The sequence below is a fragment of the Pinus tabuliformis genome, chromosome 9 (genome assembly GCF_031772625.1).
Source record: "Pinus tabuliformis cultivar Carrire ecotype Pingquan chromosome 9, CPIR1, whole genome shotgun sequence".
Taxonomy (NCBI): Eukaryota; Viridiplantae; Streptophyta; class Pinopsida; order Pinales; family Pinaceae; genus Pinus; species Pinus tabuliformis.
This window is the reverse complement of record NC_142307.1, coordinates 2,927,102-2,936,441: the sequence shown is the minus strand read 5'-3', so window position 1 is coordinate 2,936,441 and position 9,340 is coordinate 2,927,102.

Here is a 9,340-nt window from a genome sequence, read left to right as displayed (position 1 = left end):
CGTTGGAGGACGCATTCCGGGACCTGTGAGCAGTGACATAACCTAAAAACACTTGCATTATGTTCCCCTGAGTATGTACTTCATGTTCCCTGAAGACACCTTCTGCAAATTATCCCTGAAAAGTGCCCTTTTTCCATTGGCGCAGGTCCACAGTATCTTACCCGCACCAATCACTGAGATCCTCAAAAGGGGGTGCGACCATTGGCGCTCTGTCTTAGAACAACACCCGCGCCAACCAAGTTTGGTAATGATTTTTGACAAACGCGCGCCCATATGTTTTTTCCCTTCAGATCACGAAGTCTTTTGAGGGTAAAATCCATCTGATAGAGGTCGAGAGTCATCATCCATCCTTGACATCTATCCATAGCGGCTTTTCAGAGATAATGTCAATCCACAATGGGTGTCCTGGTGCATTGAATCTTCCTCCCTTCTCCATCTATAAAAGTCTGTCCTCATGCATTAGACAAGCTAGTTTTTGAGTAATTCTAGTTGTGATTATGCTTGTCTTGAGTGATAGTAAGAGTCTTGAAGCATAGAGAGGTTATGCTGCCGGAGAGGAGGTCTATTGCAAGACATACATAGCTGCTCGCCCAGCCAGAGGAGAGGTTCAACGTCAGAACCTTGGTTGTATCTTTCTCCGTCTCTTATTCATTAATAAATGATTGTTGTTATGGTTCCAATCTCATTGTTTATTATAATGATGTTTGATTTATTTCCTTTCTGACTGAAATATAGTTGTACTTTGGTGGATTTTATGCTTGTATTCGCTTCGTCCTTTGCATGTGCAGGTGTCCGTTCGCGAGGATCGCAAGGATTGTGACCTGCTGGAGCAAGGGAGCGGGGATATCAACTCTGCTTCGACATTAGCGTGGGACTCCATGTTGGTTTTCGTAATTCACCTTTAGTATACAACTAGGAGCCTGCATAGTAGCGTGAATCGATTGTGGCTAGACTTATTTTAGGCTAGTGGGATCGCCTCTGTCCGCAGAGGGTATTTACCTATCCAACAATGCCTTTTTTCCTTTTAATGCCTTTGCTAATTTTCTTATCCATAAACACATCTAGTGATGCCCACTAGGATATCTTATCCCAACATTCATCTTGGAATAAGTTCCCCTTAACCAAGGTCTTATTTATCCTTTATTAACTTTTATTACATGAAATTTTCACCAGGGTTGTTACACCTGGATATTGGAGCCTCATTACAAATATTTCTTCAATGAATTGGAGGAGAAGGACCTCCAGATGCCAATCTAGATGGGATATGATGGGAGGTATAGTGTGACCAGAATTAGTACTATTACCTTTCAGAGGGAGTCTGGCACTCATCTCACATTAAAAGATGTCATGTGTGTTCTGGGTTTGAAGAAGAATTTGGTTTCTGTTTCCCTGTTGGAGGACCATGGCTACAATATGATATTTATTAATGGAAATGATTTACTTCGTCACATAGCCTCAGGACAAGTGAAGAGGATCAAGGTTTGGGTGAATAACCTCTACAAATTGTATGTAGAATATTTCACTGCTTTGAGCACAAAAGTAGAGAAGGTGCAGAGTTGGGACATCGGTGAGTTGTGACATAGAATATTGGGTCACTTGCACCACAGAGCTTTGAATATCATGCAGAAAATTTCTACAAGACTTCCCTAGGGTACAATAGAGAAAAGAGACATATGAAAAGGTTGTACATTGGCGAAGTACACCAAAGCTTCATTTCATGATAAATATAGTTGAGCGCAAACGATTCTTGATAGGGTTCACTCAAATGCGTATGGACTTTTATCGACAACATCCACGACCAAGCATAGGCATTATGTAATATTTGTTGACGATTTTTATCATAAGTATTGGATTTTATCCATTAATAAGAAATATCAGATGTTCGCTAAATTTTGTGAATTTAAAGCACTTGTCAAGAAAGATACTGGTAGGAAATTTAAAGCTCTCAGAAGTGATAACAATGGAGAATATGTGTTGAATGAATTCAAGCACTTATGTGCATCATAAGGCATTCAAAAAGAGTTAATAGCACCTCATAACCCACAGCAGAATGGGGTGGCTGAAAGGAGGAACATAAGTATTGTGGGAGTGGTACAAGTGATGTTACATGATCAGAGCCTACCATTGCACTTGTGGGCTAAAGTATGCAACACAACTATTTATTTGAAAAACAAAAGCCCTCATCGAATTCTCGGGATGAGTACACCAAAAGAAGATTTTTCAAGTAAGAAATCAGATGCGGCACACTTCAGGATATTCGGTTCATCAATCTATTGTCATGTTACTAAGGATGCATGGAAAAGAAAGAGCCAACAATTGAATTGGGAATATTTGTGGGGTACAATGATACACCTCAACTATAAAGTGTACTTTCCATCCAACAAGATGACAATGGTTCGTAGAGATGTGAAATTCAATGAAGAGAAGGCCATGAGATTTTCTCTTTAGTGTTGATTTTGGGTAGCATTAGATGTTCTCTAGCCATGAAAATTGGTGAAGATTCTAAAGCACATGCGATATCCAAGGCCCAAAAATGGTTTGGGGAAATTCCACCTAATTAGAGAGATATTAAAATAATTAATATTTTTAATGGGGTCTTAAGTCTAAACTTAGGAAAAATAAAATATTAATGGGTATTAATATAAAATTGGGTGAGAAGGTTCTAAATGACATGGATCAAGCCAAATCTAATCTTATCTGTTGATTAGAGACTTAATCTTGGCCATTGAAGAGTCAATAGGAAAAATATAAGAGGAGGCTTGAGGTTCAGTTGGAGATAAACCAAGATTGATCAGTCAATTTGATTTTTTGGAGAGGGGTTTGCTGAGAAAATTTGAACAAGTGATTTGAGTTGCAACGAGGGGCAATGAGTACATAGAAGAGAGGCAAAGATTGTTCCAGAGGGTCAGTGCAGTGACTGAGGAGGCTACACAAAGGTAGTAGGAGCCAAGCAGAGGCAGCTAGAGACCGCGCGTAGGCTAAGGGGCATGCGTGACTGACGTAGAAGGCTAGAGAGATGATGCATAGAGGCAAAAGGGATGATGTTGGGGGTTCCATAGCTACGCAGAGGCTAGAATTACTGACGTAGAGCCTTGGAGAAGTGTTGGAAAGATTTTCATGGGGAAAATGAGTGCTGAGAAGTTGAACATTTGCTTTCGAGAAGAGATATTACTACTGGGTAAAAATCTCTGTTGGGTGAGCCAGTTTGACACCCTCGTTGTACTCAAGAAATTTTCATAATAATAAAACCCTTAGAACTGCTACACCAGTTTTCCCACATTGGGTTTTTCTAGGAAATATTGTCCAAAAATAATGGTGTCCCTTTTGTGTTTGTCTATTATTTAAGTTGATGATTTGTATATGAGTTGAGGTTGCATTTGTGTTTATTTTTAGTATTTATATGAATAAATAACTTGTTAAGGAATAAAAAAGTAGGTGAAATAAACCAGATAATGCAGTAGGGATTTCTGATGTGTTAGATTCAGAAATTTCAACATTTAGAGGGAGCTTTAGTTACATGTAGATGAGGAGATTTTAGCTCCAAAGGTGGAAACTCAGGATGATGTGGAGCAACCACATGCAAAGGAGCAGAGATTGGAAGAACCCACTCATGAAGAGACTTCCAGAGATGGAAGGAAGTGCATCAGAGAGGCTGACAAATTGATGCATGATGCTAGAGAGAATGTGGGAGCACCCACATCATAATGCAAGAAGAGGAGGTCTCTAGATTGGTACATTGGCTACATGGCTCTGATGAGCGAGAGTGAAAATATTGAGCCATCCTAATTTGAGGAAGCAGTGCAACAACTAGTATGGGTTGATGCCATGGTTTAGGAGTATGAATCCATTATTAGAAACAGTGTTTGGGAAGTGTTCCAAAGACCAAAAGACATGTCAGTGGTGAGTTCTATATGGATTTACAAGGTAAATAAAGTCAAAGATGGGAGTGTGGAGAAACACAAGGCCAGATTTGCGGCTATAGGGTTCTCTTAGGTGCGGATGGAATTGATTATGATGAGACCTTTTCTCCAGTAGCAAGTTTCTCTTCAATCAGATCTATTCTAGCACCATCAGTGTAGGTGGGATGGAATATATTAGACGAATATGAAGATAACATTCCTCAATGGTAAGATTAAGGAAGAGGTGTTTATTGAGCATCCAAAAGGATTTGAGACCATCGATAGAGATTGGCATGTGTGCAGACTCAAGTAAGCGTTGTATGCATTGAAACAAGCACCTCATGCTTGGTACACCAGGATTGATAGCTATTTCACAGGGTTGGGATTCACCAAAAGTGAAGCAGATGATAACCTTTACCATATTATGGTTGAAGGTAAATTTTTTATTATAGTATTATATGCTGATGAGTTGATTCTAATAGGCGATGAGAAGTTGATAAAATATTGCAAAGAGGATCTTTCAAGAGAACTCGAGATGAAGGACCTAGGGCTCATGCATAACTTTCCTAGTATGGAAGTATGTCAAGGAGATGAGGAATTGTTTATCTCTCACTGAAAATATGCCAACGAGATACTAAAGAAGTTTCACATGGAGAGGAGAAAACCCATGGAGACTCCTATATCAGGTAACTGGAGGAAGGAGGATGCTACTTTAGGTGAAGTAGTGGAGGCTACTATTTATAGACAGCTTGTGGGTTCACTTATGTATTTGGTGAGCACACGACCAGACATGTATTTTGCAGTTAACTAGCTTGGTCAAGCCATCATTAATCCAACCAAAATTTATTGGAAACTAGATAAACATGTGTTGAGATACTTAGAGGCACCACTCAATTTAGTATTTAGTAAAAATGGACAGAGGGAGTGAAGCTTCAAGGCTTCACAGATGAAAATTGGGCAAGGATTCCATCCAACAGGAAGAGAATATTAGGGGGAATCTTTAATATTGGATCAAAAATAGTTTCTTGGTACAACAGGAAACAAAGATCATTTGCACTCAGTTCGGCAGAAGCAGAGTACATGGCTGCTAGTCAAGCAGTTTGTGAGGCTATCTGGATGAGGAAGATCCTTGTTGGGTTATTTGGTCAGCAGATGGATTCTACAGTGATTTACTGTGACAATAAAAATTGTATCAAACTCTTTGAGAATCCATTTTTTCATGATCGGTCCAAGCATATTGACATCTAGTATCAACATTTATGAGATTGTGTGCATAGGAGAATCATGTTGCTGGAGTATATTCATACAGAGGAGTAGGATGAAAATATTTTTACAAAGGCATTATCAAGATGAAAATTCAAGTTTCATAGAGGCAAGATCAAGGTAGCATATAATCCATTTCTTGATGGGAGGGAGTGTTGAAAAAATGCAATGAGAAAATCCTAATTTAATTTTGTCCTTTAATTAAATTAGGAATTAAATTGTAATTCTAATTCTGATAGCAAGATGTAATATTTAACAAAGTTAATTTTACTTAGTTGGCTCAGTTAATTCGAGTTAGGAGTCTATCTAGAGTCATGCAGAGTGGTTCCTAAATTTTAGGGGCCCAAGTTGAGTTCTTTTCAGCTGTAATTATTCAATTCAGTTTAATTGAGTTAAATTCAGTTAAACTAGTTCCAACTGATGGAGGAATTAGTGGGAGATCCAGTAGCAGGGTGTAACTTGTAGTAGTGGAGCATAACTAACACTACTCAACCAGTAAACTAAAGATTCACTTATAATTAACTCATGCATGTCAGATAAGAGAAAGACCCAGTTGAGATTGGAGCTCAGGGACATTGTACTATTAGTTTTATAATCATTTGAATTGTACAGGTGGTGCATGCAATCAGAGGAAGGCCTATGAGGATTGTGCAGTTCATTATTGAGGAATTTACCCATTAAATATGGGTTAATTCCCTAGTAAATTGTGCAAGGAAATAGGATCTTGGCAGGCAACAAATTTGTCTAAGTATTGGCTGGAGCTTGTTTTTGAAGCGGTGAGATAGATTAAGATAGTGTAGAGGTTTCTTGGACTTGAGAAAAGAATTGTAATCTTCTCATATTTTCTTTTTTATGCAATAAATAGATAGCAATGGTTTTTAGTTGTGCTTTTCCCCAAAACATTATAGTGTTATTTGTGATTGAATTCTTCCTCTTTTATGCTTCATGATTTCATTGATCATTTACTGTTTTTGATGATGAGTAGAGTAGATTCAAGTAAGTTGTTTTAGCATATTACAATTTTCAATTTGAATCTACAAGGAATTTCTACATTTACATAATTTTTTCTTGAGGTTTCACCTGCATAACCAAGACTTGATTTATCAAGGGCAGATCTTTGATGACTTAGGATTTCATCTAGGGTTTAGACTCTTGTTCAGCTAATCAAATTATTTCCTTAGGATATCAATTTCTTCTTTCATCATCATTATTTTCTAGATGGTTCTCCATTTCTTCCTTCATCCTTGTTGCTTCACATGTTTGGGCCTTGAGAGAGGAGACATCTGATTTCAATCTTAATATTTCTTCATCTTTTTCTTCTAGTTGGGATGTTATGGTATTTATGTCATTTCTTGCTTCACCTACATGTCCTTCGATGAGGGTCAAAACTTCCATCACCTCTTTAGATCCTTATACTTGTTTCTTTATTTAACAGAGGAAACCTATTCCTTGTATTGACCAATTTTTGCTTCAAATTTGTTCAAGTCTTCATGTCTTTGTTCAAGATGGTTTGACAAAATATATTCCCTTTTATTTTCTTTATCCAACTAATTTTTCATGGATCTGACTTCTTCATGATGCCCTTTCTTTTTTTGATGCAATTCCACCTTAATTTTGGTGAACTCCTTATCTCTTTCTTGTACTTGAAGCTTGAAGAGGTAAAATTTCTTGCTTGTATTATCCAAGTCATTTTCACCATCATGTGCTTGGATCTTGAGTTCCTCGTTTTACTTTTTCAATTTTCTTATTTCTTCTATGGAAACTACAAGATTTGTCTCAAGATCTATTTCAGCTTCTACTTCAATAATTTCTTCATCATTATCTTCCTTTATACAATTGGCCCCTTAATTTTTTCTCATTTGTCTTCTTTGGTTCATCTTGATTCTCTTTGTAATAATCTTTTGGATCAGAGGTTATTAACAATAATCCTTTAGCGTGAAGATCTTGAAGCTTTTCCCAAAGCTCTTTTGTTGATGAACAATTTTCAATTTTGCCCTCTATATGATTTGGTATCCCACTCAAAATTGCCTTAATTTCTATTGAATTATGCACTTTGGATTCTTCTTCTTCTATAGTGCTTCCATAAAACACTGAATACCAAATTTAAAAACCTTGAGTCATCAAAAATAATTCCATTCTACCCTTCCATACTTCAAAATTTGTTCCATTCAACATGGGGGCTTTGACTAATTGATTTTCATTTGAATTTTTTTACTCAGGAGGAGACATCTTCAGAAGGTTTGGAGCCTTTCTTCCTTGACCTTTCCATTTGTGTTCTAAGGATCTACCTTCTAGTTGTTAGGATGTGAGTGAAGGTACTGGATCTTATACAAATTGTTGGAAATACTGGGGGGGGGGTTGTGAATTACTATTTCTTTTACAATTGTTATTTTTTATGCCAGTTAAGATCACTTAGATAAATCACAAAATGAAAAATAACAAGATAAATAATTTTATCAATAAGAATTGACAAGGACTCCAATCCTCTTTACAATGAATCAACTACAATAATAGATCATATCTTCAACCCTAGATGAAGACTCCAATCTTCAAACCACTAGGCTCCAACCTGTACTCTTCCAAGCACCAACTTGGAATTCATGAGGCTCCAACCTCTAGGTCTCCAGCCCTATCTTCCACAAGGCTCCAACCTTGTGTTTAAGAGTCTCCAACCTCTATGGATCCAACCATATCCATAGGCACAAGCTCCAACCTGTACTCTTCCAAGCAAAAACTTGGACTTCATGAGGCTCCAACCTCTAGGTCTCCAACCCTATCTTCCACAAGGCTCCAACCTTGTGTTTAAGAGTCTCCAAACTCTAGGGATCCAACCATATCCACAGGCACAAGCTCTAACATGTTCTTCTTTAGGACTCCTATCCTATAGGTCTCTAACCCTTTGATTCAACTCTTCAAGGCAAGTACAATCATTCCTAAAGTATTCCTCAATACCTTCTGAAACAAGTCTTGAAAGTATTTAATACCACTCTCAATTAGTGTTCAAGAATCCTTATTTCATCAATGTCAACTTTATCAATTGCAAAATGTGTCTCCAATATTCTTCATGTTACCCAAACCAACTTCTCCAATGGTAATCCATGAGGGCTTCAATCATGTATCAGTCTCCAAGAATACCTCCAAGATCATATTCTTTGCAAGGGCTCAAGGACTGTTTCACAATGATGTCTTCATGTGATTCGAGTTGACTCAACTTTTGGATTTAACCAAGATATTTTACTTTTGTGATGTGATTAGAATTGCATTTAAAATAGCATAATTGAACATATATGCATGTTGTAAAGAAGAAGGAACATGAAAATCATCAGCAACATAACATAACAAGACGTTGATAATGGATTTCATCCGGGAGGGACTATGTCTCCAGGCCCTGGTGTCAAGATGGTGTAGGCCATTGCATTAAGTGCTGTCAATATTGATGATGTACATAAGAGGTGGCATCGCTATCATACAAGGAAAATGCCCTCGCGTAGGAGTGGCTCCAAGAGATGTTTCGCTATAGGAACTCTCAGTAAAAAAGGACTCCTATCTGTATGATCTAAACTCATGCATGATGATAATGAGCATCCCGCCAACATGGCATAAAAGGGATCTCAATGCAAACAGACATGGCGACACATGAGTATCCCATCAACATAATAGCAAAGGAATCTCAAACAAAACATGATGAATCATGACAACAAGTACATCACACAGATGATTCCACATCACATCAAGCAGGAATCATGAAACAGGTAAGAAAACAAGATCCCACATCAAACATCAAACAGGGATCTATGCAGCACAATGCATCTCATAGCAAAAAGAAGTACATGAACATATTGCATATACCTCAGATCCTAGGGCCATCTGAAGAAACATATGTCAAAATGCTGAAGCTGGTCGTACCATCAATCTCGTGGCATCAAATCCCATGGAAATGATTGCTCGCACATTGAATGTTGGCACCTACACTCCACTTTGAAAAATGGCCAAAAAATAGAGTGGTCAAATGGAAATTCTGAATGCACCATCATATTTGTGGCGTCAAATAGTACAAAATCGACTGTCAAATTTCTGAATTCTGAGAAAATGAAAATCTGGGGCTTAAGGAATTTTTTAGATTCCCCCTAGATTCCTCAAAGATTCCCTCCTCCGGGTCCTCTGAAAATCTGCTGCTC